Source organism: Helianthus annuus, chromosome 1, assembly GCF_002127325.2.
Source record: "Helianthus annuus cultivar XRQ/B chromosome 1, HanXRQr2.0-SUNRISE, whole genome shotgun sequence".
NCBI lineage: Eukaryota > Viridiplantae > Streptophyta > Magnoliopsida > Asterales > Asteraceae > Helianthus > Helianthus annuus.
In genome coordinates, this window is record NC_035433.2 from 127,922,444 (window position 1) to 127,928,443 (window position 6,000).

Sequence of the window (6,000 nt, forward strand, 5' to 3'; positions counted from 1 at the left end):
AATCCACTGTAGTGATCCGGTTTTGGCTTTCATTATCTGTTCCTCTGGTAGGGTTCAATCCCAACATAGCATTTTGAAAACAGAGAAGTATTTCTACCTTTCAGGTTGGTCGATCGAACGGTTGTTCGATCGGACAGCAATCCGATTGGCGAGGCTTCTCAGGTTGAGAACAAGTTCACCACAGGACGGTCACTCGATCGGATGGCAATCCGATCGGGTGGCAATCCGTATGCATTGAACATGTTGAAAATTGTTTAAGTGTTGAAGTCTAAACATCACATGGTCGGGTGGTAATCCGATCGGGTGGCAATCCAATCGGACGGCAATCCGTTCAATGTTCAAAACCTCAAATATTGAAATAAAAGTTAAGTGTGGGACCCAAGGTGCAAGCCGATCGGGTGGCTGTCCAGTCGGGTGGCAATCCGATTGGACGGCAATCCGATCGGACGGCAATCCGTCCCAGATGACCTGGTCGTCTTCTTCCTTGGTTGTTTTGATAGTTTGTCATTTTCTTGAGATTGTATGATAACGCATCAAACAACAGAAACCTCGTCAAGACTTAGTGACCCGATCGGACAAGAACCACCCTAGTCCGATCAGTTTAACTGTTCGAGACGGTGTTTCATGTTTAACCTGGAATCGGTATTCTCGTGGATAGAACCCAGATCTTGAACCAACACATCAACAAGGAGTAGAAGGTTAGAACAAGCTCCGATTCTATCGCTTTTGAGTGCATTGAGTGTAAAAGAGTTGAAAGAAAGTTGAAAAACCATCTTTCAATCATTTCCACCATGAATATGTTCAGATCTATGAAAGATCTTTGTTTATTTATGTGGAAATCGTTTAGATCTAAGTTGTTCTTGGTGGATTGAAGCCAAAACATGAAGTTCATATGAACACCATGATGACATCATCCTAGAACACTCAAATCTTAGTGATTTCATGGTTAAAAGTTAAGATTCAAAAGATAGAAAGGTGTAGGAGTGCGTGTAGATCAAGGAAGTACAAGATTTAAGTGGAAAACTTACAAGAATCACGAGAAATCTGAAGAAATAGCGGCCGAAGCGAGTTGAGAGGGAGAGAGTTGTCAACATCAAGTGATGTTGACATATGAGGGGTATTTATAGGCTTTCCATAAAAGGAAAGTGGGGAGTAAGTGGCTGATCGATCGAGTGGCAGGCCGATCAGGTGGTAGCTCGATCGAGTGGCAACTCGATCGGGTGGTAGCCCGATCGGGTGGCAGCGCGATCGAGTGGCAACTCGATCGGGTGGCAGCCCGATCGGGTGGCAGCTCGATCGAGTGGCAACTCGATCGGGTGGCAGCCCGATCGGGTGGCAGCTCGATCGAATGGCAACTCGATCGGGTGGCAGCCCGATCGGGTGGCAACTCGGTCGGCTGGCCACTCGATTCGAGTGCTCGGCGCGATGAGTTTTGCGATTTCGATTCGCGTGTTGAGCGTTGCGATGCGATAGAGTTTCCTATTCAAATTACTTTTAATCCCAACTACTATATCTAACATACAATCATCATAATTAACTTGCGTTTAGCGTTTGCGATTTGATTGCTATTGAGTTTCGATTGCGTTTCGATTAATCACCACAACACTAACATAAATAAACATGTACAAGTAACACATAAGAGCACACACACGTAAAACAATATCCAGAACGCGTAATTCGAGTTGCAAGTGCGATTGCGATAAGCGATAAAGTGATAAAACATGCGATAAACATCGATTATTAATAAGTACTCCACATAATATAACTAACGTAAAAGCATAAAAGACTATATACAAGTCAAAGAAGTCAAAACAGGAATTGAGCAAGGAGATACAGATCACATTTAGCAATCTTTTCTCCCTTTGACTTCAATCTTGACTTTGACTGTGACTTTCGAAACACGGGGTGTTACATTAATGGTTTTGGCTAATTAGTTAGATATTTATCTTGAACGATTGTACAATTATGAGAATTTATATTGTTAAAAATATTGTGTTTAATAAATTTTAGATGTTTTATATGATTTGGATGGATATATTTGTGGATATGTGAAATTTAGTTTACATTATAGCAGGTTTAAAACTGAAAATAGCTAAAGCATATAAAAAGACATTTTGGTGGCAAAACGGTCGCAACAAGGCCAAAACTAGTCCAGTCACAAAACGGTCGCAACCGGACCAAAAACCATTTCAGTTTTAAACCTGCTATAATGTAAACTAAATTTCACATATCCACAAATATATCCATCCAAATCATATAAAACATCTAAAATTTATTAAACACAATATTTTTAACAATATAAATTCTCATAATTGTACAATCTTTCAAGATAAATATCTAACTAATTAGCCAAAACCTTTTGGTGGCAAAACGGTCGCAACAAGGCCAAAACCAGTCCAGTCACAAAACGGTCGCAACCAGACCAAAAACCATCCCGGTCGCAAAATAGTCGCAACTAGGGGTGTTCTTCGGGTTATTTTTTCGGGTTTCGGGTTTTTCGGGTTGGGTTGTTCAGGTTTTTGGTTAGGAAACAGTGACCCGATAACCAATCCATTTAAAGTTCGGGTTATTCGGGTATGGGTTATTCGGGTTCGGGTTAGTTCGGGTCGGGTTGTTCGGGTTTTGGGTTTAAATGTAAAATGAAAAAAAGAATGTTTTCTTTAGAAAATATCATCATATATATCATGTTAAAAAAATATCATCACATATTCAAACATAATTTAACAATATGGTATGATAATATTCAAAAGTCTCAAAACTTAATGTTTCAAATACAAAACACTCCAAATCAAATCATATCTATAAAAAAAGACAACTAATGTTCGGGTTTTTATTCAGGTTATTCGGGTCGGGTTGTTCGGGTTTTTGGTTGGGAAAAAGTGACTCGATAACCAACCCATTTAAGGTTTGGGTTGGTCGGGTTTGGGTTGTTCGGGTTCGGGTTTTTTGGTTATTCTCTAATTCGGGTTCGGGTGACTTCGAATTCGGGTCGGTTTTCGGGTTTCGGATAAAAAGAACAGCCCTAGTCGCAACAAGATCATAAAAAGAAGCAGCAGCAAAACTCGTGACTATTTCTCTGGTTGCAAAATCTGGTGGCAAACGTAAAGCAGCGGTCGCAACTCGGTTGCGACGTGTGTTTCTCCGACCACGCTTTCAGTCGCAACAAAGCAATTGTGACCGTTTTGCGAATGCAAATGTGGTCGCAATACCCAATTTCAAGTAGTGACACCGTTTATAACATGTTGAAACAATACAATAAAGCAAACAACAAACACTGAAAACCTAACAATGAAGCATCTTTATCTCTTATATATTCTTAATCCATGGATGTTCTGTAAAAAAATTAAGCAACAATCCAAATTAAAAATATATATTAACAAATATTAGGAAATGTTTTGAAAATAAAATAAATACCTAAAACGCCTTCAGCAGTAAGGCGAGAAGAAGGGTTTCGGTTAAGCATCTTCGTGAGAAGATCGATCGCCTCGTTTGATATATTAGGCCATGTGTCACACCCCGCATAAATTCAGCCTGAAATTTCAACAATCTAGAGCTTTCCGGGACCATCTAGTCACATCTAGAACTGCGCGGAAGGTTCCGGAACAACCCGTACTCTTCCATCAACGTAACGTATGGGGCACAAAACACATAAACTTCCAGCAAAGAAGACTCTAGAACCCGCTAGAAATGGCTGGACAAAACAACCATAAAAATCTGCCATGGAAGGATCTAGATTTCAGCAAATATCATGATGTTATGTAACAAATATCATAGATATTTAGGCATGATATTTTGTAAGGAGTGTTCTAGATATAGAACACACTAGATAGGCAACATTGCACTATGAATAGGGATCATGGGAGCTCATTTGAGACATCCCCAATACTTGTAAACATCTAACACTTGTAACAATAATACAAAGCTTTTCTTTTGTATACTTGCGTTCAAGTATTACAAGCCACTTCCTTGCGATCCAACGTTCCCCTTAGCAACTTTCACAACCAAAACCCAACGCAACTAAGTTGGCTAGGCTTACTTAGACCATGTTCTAAGGCTACATGCGAGTTGAATAAGTAACACCGTGACACATGGCTCCCTTCTAAAATTTGCAAATCCTTTACGGATTATTTTCTTTAGTCCTGAAATGGTATCTAGAATGATAATAAGTTATAGATTAGTTAAAAAAACATATTGAATACCAAAAAGTTGGTAATTTTTTAGAAAGTTAAACTCAATGTCATAAAATGGAAGAGTGCCGGAAAGAAACGCATAGAGGATTACAGCCGCACTCCATATATCTGATTCGGGTCCATAATGTTCTTGTATGACTTCAGGAGCACTATAGAGCAAAGTGCCTACAGGTTCATTGTAAAATAATTGACCCGAGGTGAAGGTGATAGAAATTCCGAAGTCGATTATCTTCAAAGTCGATCCATCATTATCATCTACGTACATCAGGTTTTCAGGGTTTAAATCCCGATGTATAACATAATTATTGTGGCAGGCCTGGTGTAAGAAAAAAACGATAACCAGATAGTTACAATCAATTAACCGAATAATTAAAATTAATATAATGCTACATAACAGGTTTCACAAGAAATATAAGTTGTTGTACCACGTTCTAAGTATTTTTCTTATTAATTAAATGTGATGTCTTAAATGACCCTTATTCATCTACATATGTTTTCATCATTTGAAAAAGAAAAAAAAACACAAACAAACAAACAAACCGTATAAGATATAAACATGTAAAGGTTACTTTAATGGGTAACCAAGTTAAACAAATAAAGGTAAGCACCAACAACAAAATTAAACAAATGGTATGATTATTATATACCAAATTTAGATACAAGAGCCGAAAAACTGCAAAGAGGTATAGTATTTATATATAAAGAGGACACAAAATAAAAGTTAGGTTTAGGTACCTTGATACCTTCTGCTATGTCCTGAATGGCAATCGTAGCTTCCCGCTCGGTGTACCGACGTTTTCGTTTCATACGATCGAGCAGTTCCCCACCCGTACACAAATCAATAATCAAATGGAAAGTTTTGGCATTTTCAAATGTTTCTTTCAAAGTTACTATATTGGGATGGAGCGGCAATAGATTCATGATATGAATTTCCCTTGTGACCATGTCATGATTAGTATTGTCATAAACTCTTTTGAAATTTGTTTACAAGCATAAATATTCCCAGTTGCTTTTTCTGAACATATATAAACAGTCCCAAAAGTGCCTTTACTCATTTGTTGACCAAGTATATATTTGTCACTAAATTCACTTGCACTTGGACATGGCGAGGAGGACGAGGAGAGTTTAGGGTGTGCATATGTTTGAGAGAGATTCGGAAAAGGAGTGTAATTGGCCATCGGCTCATGGTTTGTATCACTCTCAAAACTATTTTTGTCGACATCGAAGGTTTTTTCTGACATTTTCAGCCTAAAACAAGAAATGTGGATTTTCAGAAGAAAAAAGGTATAAAAGAAAACCCTAAACGATCATGAAACAAAACTTTTTAGTTACTGGGTTGTAAAAGATGATCCGCATGCACATTAAGTTTTATCATTCATGGTTTCAATGATTGTTTTAGTTACCGGGTAATTTCAAGAAATATGGTTTTCAATCAAAATTTAGAGAGATGTCGTTCATGGTTTCAATGATTGTTTTAGTTGAAATTTCAAGAAATAGGGTTTTCCATCAAAATTTAGAGAGAGAGAGAGAGTACAGCTTTACTTTTTACACCATTCACCTAGCTTCACAAGGAGATGAAACGTCAATATATTTTGTCTTCTTCGACGAAAATCAAAATACTCATACATAAGCAAAACAATTTAACCACATTTGATTAAGCAAAACATACAGTTTAATCATAAGTAGTATAATCTATTATTAGTTTAATATATTAAAATTTTAACCATTTTTTATTTAAATGCTTACTATACTCTTTTATGTAAAGGGTAAATTACACTTTTAGTTACATTGATAGTTCTGGAGTTGGCGG